The sequence below is a fragment of the Palaemon carinicauda genome, chromosome 5 (genome assembly GCF_036898095.1).
Source record: "Palaemon carinicauda isolate YSFRI2023 chromosome 5, ASM3689809v2, whole genome shotgun sequence".
Lineage (NCBI taxonomy): Eukaryota > Metazoa > Arthropoda > Malacostraca > Decapoda > Palaemonidae > Palaemon > Palaemon carinicauda.
In genome coordinates this window covers 129,083,879-129,093,878 of record NC_090729.1, presented here as the reverse complement: position 1 = coordinate 129,093,878, position 10,000 = coordinate 129,083,879, and positions in this window count along the sequence as shown.

Below are 10,000 nucleotides of genomic sequence, written 5' to 3'. Positions count from 1 at the left end.
ACACGTAAAAATGTGCAAAATTTATCATATATATATATATATATATATACAGTATTTAGATATATATATATATATGTATATATATATATGTATAGATATATATAGATATATATATATATATATATATATACATATATATACATATTTACATTTATACATATATATGCATATATATAGATATATATATATATCTATATATATATATATATATATATATATATATATATATATATATACAAGTATATATGTGTAAATATATATACACTGTATTATATATATATAAATATATATATATATATATATATATATGTATACCTGTATATATATATATATATATATATATATATATATATATATATATATATATATATATATATATAAAACCATATACCTTTTTCTACTTAAGAAAAAGTTACTTCATTGGATTGTACAGCACGTGTATCACACACGTTCGTAAAATGTACTGGTATTTCTATTTCTTGTATATTATCCTTATTGCTTTCCCCCTCGCACTGATATCCTGTTTATGCCCGTATTTGCTTGAATCCTTGAGTCTGAGGTTTTGTGCCGTTCTTGACTGGGACGGGTTGTATATATACTCATGCCCCGACCAATGAAAGTCATTTGCATTCGACTCGTCTCTCAGTCACTTCCTAAGAACAGGCCGCTGGCAGAAAATGTTTTCTATTTGAAAGTATCCACGGAGAAGATGCAATGGCAACGGAGTCTTGCAGAGTGAATTTGCAGTAAAAAGCACAGTGCTACAATGGAAAGTTATATTATCACCTAAGGTTATTGCCCTTCTTTTTTATTTGGGTAAAAGAATTTCTCATCTGAAAGGATTGAACACGACAGACAATATTCTAAGTACAAAACACCTGAATTCGACAGGTATAAGTACAGAAGAATTGGTTATTGACTTTTATCTTTCTTCGTGGCCAAGTGGTAGTCGCTGTCTCTACAAGTTTGCCAGACCCAAGTTCGACTCCCAGCCGGTCACAAGCATCTGTCTTTGTGTGATTTCGCCTGGGGCTCTGATCCCGAGGTCGTTAAGAAAATCCAGATATTAATGTATAAAATATATATATGGCTTATTTGAATATGAAAAGCACGTCTAAATGTCCAAAATTTATCATATATATATATACAGTATATATATATATATATATATATATATATATATATATACTGCATATATATATATATATATATATATATATATATATATATATGTGTGTGTGTGTATATATATATATATGTATATATATATATATATATATATATATATATATATATATATATATATATATATATATATATATATATATGTGTGTGTGTGTGTGTGTGTGTGTAAATGCAGAATTTTATAGAAACCATTTGTGTATATAATCATTTAATAAGCTCTGTTTTTCAACTTGGTGATTAGGGTTAAATTGTATTGTAGATATTTTGTTCGTTTTACATGTAAACATTGTTCAGTCTGTTTTGGATTGTTACTGCTGTAATTTGTTTGTCAATTGTTGTTGAGTAGTTCTTGAAAAGATTGTTTATCCTGGTAGTTACCAGTGTTGGAATTACACTGTAACAATTATACGTTCTAGAAATAGGATCAAGGTTTTTTGATAACTGACAGAGTAGAAGAAGTCTTCAAAGTGTAAAGAACATTTCTATGGAAATTAGTTTCGCTTGTATTGGATGTAGCTTAGAGTAACACAGATGTAAGTTTATTTCTTTACTGAAATTTGTATATATTCTATTTCATGTTAGTGGTGTTTTGTAGTTAAATCAAACTATTATCAATTCTTTGTTTATTATGGAATTTCTCTTTAACAAATTTAGTAAGTTTGTATTTTGTTGTTTTCAGTTTCTTGAACCTCGTCGCCTTGTACTACTAGCAAAGTACTCATCATTGGTTCTCTGGTTGGAGTACTGACCAACTATAAGCTTTTACAGTTATGGTCAACTTAAGTTGTAGTGCTTGTGTTAAGTGATTTAAAGCTTTAAGTTGGTTTAAAGTGTCTTGTGATATCAACTTGAACTTTATATCAAATTATTAATAAAGTGTGACGTGAGTAACAGTATCTGTGTCTTTTCTACATCTCATCCCTGTGGCTTTGAAGAAAACGGCACATATATATATATATATATATATATATATATATATATATATATATATATATATATATATCATGAATATAAAGATACTAAGCGGAATAAATGTATACTCCCGGAAGTATGTATCTATCTTAATTGAAGCTTAACCACAATCAAGTGAATCTTATTTTCTACAGAATTTCATTAATGCGTCACCTATTATTTAATAATTCTAGAATTCTTACAAAAGAAAAACCACGTAAAAACTGAAGGTAGAACAATAAATTAATATTATTAGATAAAAAACCATATAAAAACCCAAATAATTAATTACTTCAAAAAAGTGAAAAAGTTATACATCTCTTGAGGATTATGATGATGACACTTCGATATTTTTATTTTCCAGATATAACTTTAACAGAACATTAAATAAAACTAAGAAATAAGGAATGCATAAAGCAAGCCATTTTTGTTATTCCCGGTCTATAGCCAAATGTACGGTCAACTTTCAAGGCATTACTTTCCTTGCAAACTTTATAATTCTTTTAATACTAAAGTCACCCTACCTTGCTTCTGGAGACAACACAATTCTAGGAACCATTATATCACGTGGTTGGGGTGTCTTTTTGTCACAGATATACCTCTTCTTTCCAAAGTGTCTCCTCCTAGCTGAGAAGACCCTAGTTCCACTGGAGTCTGAATCATTATTTTCATAAGTGAGGAAGCTCCCCTTTCACGGTTGTTTTCTCGAGCGTCAAATATGAACAATCAGTTCTCTACTTGCATAGCAGGTTTACCTCACGTAAGATCACTCCTCTTCGTCTTATTTCTTAGAAATACTTAAATCATTATATTCGACTTCACTCTTCTACAGACTCTTCCTACATTAACATTGGTGGTTATAAAGGTATAAGGCTACATATAGACTTTTGTATATGGAATCTGGAATCTGGAATCTGTCTGAGTGGGAGACAGGTCACTATGGCGTTTTTTGATAAATCAATAATAGAATTACATATCATCCTTTATTTATACTGCAAATAAAATGGACTTAACACTCTGTTTACCATGTGAATCACGCCAAAATAAGATAATTAACATCAATTATAAACGGGCATAGTGACAATCAATACCACTGAAATGACTCCTTAAAAAATTTTAAGGCAAAAATAGAAATAATAAAATTTCTAAATATTCCGCAGGGAAAGTCCTTGCCTATGCGAATCACGCCACAATAAGATAATTAACTTTAATTATAACGTGTAAAAGTCAAGGTGGGCAGTGACAATACTACTAAAATTACTCCCTGAAACCTTGCCCAATGAGAAAAAATTAAAACTGAAATTTTAATTCAACATGCTCAATGATTTACAAGCCCAAATTAATTGAACAATCTGTTTTCTTTGAAAATCAAAATTATATGCAGCATTAAGATATAAAAGACAATACAATACTTCTTTAGATGCAAAACAAACAATAAGGAAAGGTTAACCATCCTCTAATATTTAATCCTTAACTCCCCCCCCCCTCCCTTTCCTCAAATGCTCCCTAATTCATTTCGCTCTGTTTCGACGAATATAAAATCCCATCAAGTGTATCTTGTACCCAGAATGGCGTCTAAGTCTCCAGATTTCAATTTCAAATTAAGAAGGTTTAATCATTTGTGATAGGGAAATAGGAGAGGAAGGGAAAGACGGGCGGAGGAATGGGGGCGTACCACCGTGTTCCAATTTCAAATAGCTCATATTCTCTCTTATAATCAATGGCACGAGATAGGTGTCGATTTGCTCATGTAACGACTCGCTTGTTTCTATCTTGATGGATTTAATGTGAATGGGATTATGGTCTGATATTTTCCAAAAACAAAGATATGGAATTCTACGTGCTTTCCAGAGCTTCAAAATATGAGCAATATATGTAATATATGTTTTAAAGATGTGTATGTTGCTTTATGTATATATGTATATATATATATATATATATATATATATATATATAAACATATATATAAATATATATATATAAATATATATATACAAATATATATATATGAATTTATATATATAAAATATATATATATATATATATATATATATATATATATATATACATATATATATATATATATATATATATATATATAAATGTATATAATATATATATATATATATAGAGAGAGAGAGAGAGAGAGAGAGAGAGAGAGAGAGAGAGAGAGAGAGAGAGAGAGAGAGAGAGTTCTGGCCTGAAGAATAAGGCTTTTCCGTTCTAAACAAATCTCAAAAGAGTGACTCCAGAACACAATCTTCCCGGAGGTCCCTGAGCGTCACCTGAAGAAAATTTTCCCAGATTTCAGAAAGGCTTCAGAAAACATAGCCGTAGAAATAGCATGGAGTTCTGAATGACTCCATAGCAGAATCTTCCTGGAGCAATTCTGAACGGCTCCGCCCCGCTCTCCAAAGAACTTCTGAAGACTTGATCTCTTTTTATTTTTTAAATGAAGGTTGCAACACCTATTATGATCAGTATGTACCCATAGACTTAGCATGGTGTTTGTAATGACTCAAGAACAGAATCTCTGAACGGCTTCGCAAGAAACCTTTCCTGATCTCCAAATGAATTCAGAGGAAATAGCAGTAGACTTGGCATGGAGTTCGGAATGACTCCAGAAAAGAATCTTCCCGGAGTAATTCTGAACGTCTCCGCCCCGATCTCGAAAAGACTTCTGAAGACCTGATCCCCTTGTTTTCCAAATCAAGGTTGCAACACATATATGATATGATATGATATGATGTGTAGCTTTGCATGTTTACGCAAAAAAATTACTGGGAGGAGGAATTCACTTGATTCACACAGCTCGCGTTCTTGCGAAAAAGCGATATGACTGTGAAAATTATGTTACAACTACAGGATTAACAGGAGGCTCTTCGGAACACCTTCCTCTAAAGACGGTTTTTTGTAGTTGCTCCTGAAGCTTTGAACATCATAAAGTAGGTGACCTGAAGGATCCTTAGCTTCGGCTTTGCGACGATGTTCTATAATTGGAAACTATTGGAAAAACTACGTGGCTTTGTACTGGTGCAAAAGCGGCATTGGTAAATATACTGTGTTGCTCGTCGTTTACTTTGGCATGAAGGGGAATGCAGAGAAATTGATGGCTTCCATGCGTTACCCATCGCCTTGATGGGTAATCAAATGAATGCTATGGATTTCTCTGAGGAATCTGACAAACTGAGAACACTCAGCACTGAAATCTCTATTGAAATCTAGAAAGAACCAGAAAACTAAAGAAAGAAGATCTCGAAAATATAAAAGAAACAAAAGAGAACCTTTAAACGGATATGTAAAATAGCCTCTAATGCTAGAGGGAATTCACCTAATAATAGAGGTCAAATAGCTTCTAATGTTAGAGGTAAATCACCTATAAAAAAGGTCAAATAACCTCTAATGATGGAAATAAGGCACCTCAAAATAGAGGCCAAAGAAGATATAATGCTGAAAGTATGGCACCTCAAATTAGGAGATTAAAGACCATCTAATGCTAAAAGTATGGGAACTCAAAATTGAGGTAAAAAAATATCTAATGCTAGAAGTATGACACCTCAAAAAGAGGTCAAAGAACATGCAATGCAAAAAATAATGTACCTAATAACAGAGGTCAAATAACATTTAATGCTAGAGGCAAGTAACCTGAAAAAGATGTCAAATAACCTCTATACTAGATATAAGGCACCTAAAGATGGAGGGAAAAGAAGATCTAATGCTGAAAGTATGGCACCTCATGCTAAGAAGTCAAAGAGCATCTAATGCTAAACGTATGGGAACTCAAAATAGAGGTCGAGGAACCTCTAATGCTAGAAGTATGACACCTCAAAAGAGGTCAAAGAACCTATAATGCTGGAAATATGGCACCTCAAAATAAAAGGTAAAAAACGATCTAATGCTAAAAGTATGGCACCTCAAAATAAAAGGTCAAAACGATCTAATGCTAAAAGTATGGCACCTCAAAATACAGGTCAAAGAGTCTCTAATGCTGAAAGTATGGTACCTTAAAATAAAGGTCAAAGACACTCTAATGCTAGAAGTATGACACCTCAACATAAAGTTCAAAGAGCCTTTAATTCTAAAAGTATGGAACCTCAAAATAAAGGTCAAAGAGCCTCTAATGCTGAAAGTATGGCACCTCAAAATAGAGGTCAAAGAATCTCTAATGATAAAAGTGTGGCACCTCAAAATAGAGGTCAAAGAGCCTCTAATGCTGGAAGTATGGCACCGCAAAATAAGAGGTCAAAGACCATATAATGCTAAAAGTAAGGCCCCTCAAACTAGAGGTCAAAGACCATCTAATACTAGAAGTATGGCACCTCAAATTAGAGGTCAGAGAACCTTTAATGCTGAAAGTATGGCACCTCAAAATAAGAGGTCAAAGAACCTCTAATGCTGAAAGTATGGCACCTCAAAATAGAGGTCAAGAAGCCTCTAATGCTAGAAGTATGGCACCTCAAAATAGAGGTCAAGGAGCCTCTAATGCTAGAAGTAAGACACCTCAAAATAGAGGTCGAAAAGCCTCAAATGCTAGAAATATGGCAACTAGAAATAGCAGTCAAAGAGCCTTTAATGCTAAAGGTAAAGCACCTTAAAAAGTGATCCAAGAACCTCTAATGCTGGAAGTATGGCGCATCAAAATAGGGCTCAAGGAGCCTCTAATGTTTAAGATATGGCACCTCAAAATAGTGGTCAAAGAGATTCTAATGATAGAGGAAAGTCACCTCAAAATAGCGGTCAAAGAGCCTCTAATGCTAGAAGTATGGCACATAGAATAGAGGTGAAATAGCCTCTAATGCTATAGGTAAGTCAACTCGAAATAAAAGTCCAAGAACCTTTGATGCTAGAAGTATAGTCCCCCAAAATAAAGGTCAAGTACATCTAATGCTAGATGTATGGCACCTCAAAATACAGGTCAAAGAAACTGCAATGCTAGAAGCAACGCATTTCAAAATAAGGGTCAAAGGGCCTCTAATGCTAGAAGAATGGCACCTAAAAATAGAGGTCAAAGAGCCTCTAATGCTACTGGTAGGGTACCTCAAAAAATGGGCTAAATGGGTGCTAGAGCAACTCAAATTAGGTGACAAAATGGTGATAGAGTTAGGGCACCTCAACATATAAATCAAAGATCCTTTAATGCTAGAGGCAACGCTCCTCAAAAAGAGGGTAAAAAAAAACCCTAATGTTAGTAGTTATGGCACCTCAGAAAATACTTAAAGAACCTCTGATGCTAGAAGCATGGTACATCAAAATAGAGCCTCTAGTGGTAGATGATAGTACCCTCAAAATAGAGGTTAATGAGCCCCAAATGCTAGAGGTAAGGCACCTCTAAATAGAGGTCAAAGATCCCCTAATGCTAAAGGTAAGGCTCATATAGATAGATCCCCTAAGGCTAGAGGTAAGGCACCTCTAAATAGAAGTCAAAGATCCCTAAATGCTAGAGGTAATGCGCTTCAGAATAGAGGTAAAAAGCCTCTAACACAAGAGGCAAGGAACCTCAAAATATGGCCCAAAGAGGTGGTATAACTAAACACAGCACATACTCTAGGCATTTTTAGATCTGTTTTCGTGGAGATATGACAACAAGGTAAATAATCTTAAGAGGGACTGGATATGTCCAATTCGATTTTACTCAAGAGGGACTGGATATGTCCATTTCGCCTTTACTTAAGAAGGACTGGATATGTCCATTTCGTTTTTACTCAAGAGGGACTGGATATGTCTATTACACCTTTACTCGAGAGGAACTGAATAAGTCAATTTTGCATTTACTCAAGAGGGACTGAATATGTCCATTTCGCCTTTACTTAAGAAGGACTGGATATGTCCATTTCGTTTTTACTCAAGAGGGACTGGATATGTCCATTACACCTTTACTCGAGAGGGACTGAATATGTCCATTTTGCCTTCACTCAAGAGGGAATGGGTATGACCAATTTTCGGTTTCAATCAGAGGGGCTGGGTATGCTATTGACGCCTCAACTGAGAGCGACTAGATATGTCCATTTTGTCTTCGCTCAGAGGAGCTGGTTATATCAATGTGAAGGTCACTGAGAGGGACTAGGTATGTCCATTTTGTCTTAATTCAGAATAATTGGATACGTTCATATTACCTTCACTCAGAAGGACTGGATATGTCCATTTTGCCTTCCCTCAAAGGGACTAGATATGTTCATATCACTTTCAGTCAAAGGTACTGGATATGTCCAATTTGCCATTACTCAAGAGCAAATGGATATGTCCATTTAACTATTACTCAAGAGCGACTGAACATGTCCATTTCACCTTTACTCAGAGGGATTGGATATGTCCATTTTGCCTTCACTCAGATGGGCTGGTTATGTTAATGTCGTCTTCACTGAGGGGGACTAGATATGTCTATTTTGCTTTCATTCAACGGGGTTGGATATGTCCATTTCACTTTTCCTGAGTGGGGCAGAATATTTTCATTTCCCAGACATTAAGAGGCTCAGGATATGCCAAATGATTGGTGACCTGATTTAACTTTTTTTCATAAAAACTGGAGGACATTGGATATATTATTTTCAGCCAGAGATTAGAAATAGTGTAGAAAATAATGAGCTTATGTGTGAAGATTACGAGCCATATCAACTTCATGTAAGATGAAGGAAGGATTGAAAGTATTATTGAGATGGAAAAACAGACCATAGAATATTGAGCGTTAAATCAATGGGTCGTAAAGGAGTGGACTTAGATAAAATATTCAAAACTCTATATATGATTCTTGAAAGTTAATGAAGCTCTATTGAGTCCCCTACGCCCTCTACCCCCCCCCCCCTCCCCCCGCAAAAAAAAAACAAAAAAAAATCAGGTCCCGTTTGGAGTGGACTCCCTAGATATGTGTGTGTGCGTGTGTGTGTGTCATTATGATATGGCAAGTAGATTTAAGAGCTTTCGTGGACGTCTGAATCACTGGAAGCCTTCAAATACCTAACGAAATGAGGTTAAAGAAGACGTACAAAGAGAAATCATGAAAGCAAACGTTTATTTCTCATTTCTTGCTCTCATTCAACGTCTCTCGAATTTTTAATTAACTTTTCGCATTGAATTCATCTTTTTAATTATTCACATAATCATGCTTGGAAGGTATGTTGATTGCTAGTACTTTATCAGTTTAATTAACAACAAGCCAAATGATTCCTTAAATATAGATTGGGAGACAAAGCTCTGCTAAAAACAATAAGCGAAATCACTGAGTGGAAGAGTACTCAAATACTTAAAAGAATGGTAATATAAGAGATGGTAGAGACAGCCAGTCTTGATCCCAGACACGTTATGTTCTGAAGCACAGTCACAGTTCAAGGTACTATCATTTTAAATACTTACTATATAAGAAGAAGCGTTAATAATAATAATAATAATAATAATAATAATAACAACATTAATAATAATAATAATAATAATAATAATCATCATCATCATCATCATACTCATCACCATCATCATAATAACACTAATACCAACACAATAAAATAATGTGGAAAACTTATGGAAGCCCGCACAGCTTACCTGGTTAATCTGGTTGTATGAGTTTCTGATACTTTTCTGCTTTCTACATTTTATACAATACTACACCGACACAATAGTGGTATTGTCCAAACATTTTCACATTATGCACTAATGAGATTCAGCAATAATAATAACAATATAAAGAGTAATAATAATCATATGAGGACGAGAGCATTTTTAATGAAGGCAATTGCCTTTCAAAGGCAATGAATAAAAAGAGGATGCATTGCTTCCCGTATGAAATTCTCAGTACTTTCTAAACGAAATTCACATTCCATGAACAAATAAGGAAAGATCAAACTTTATATATATATATATATATATATATATATAT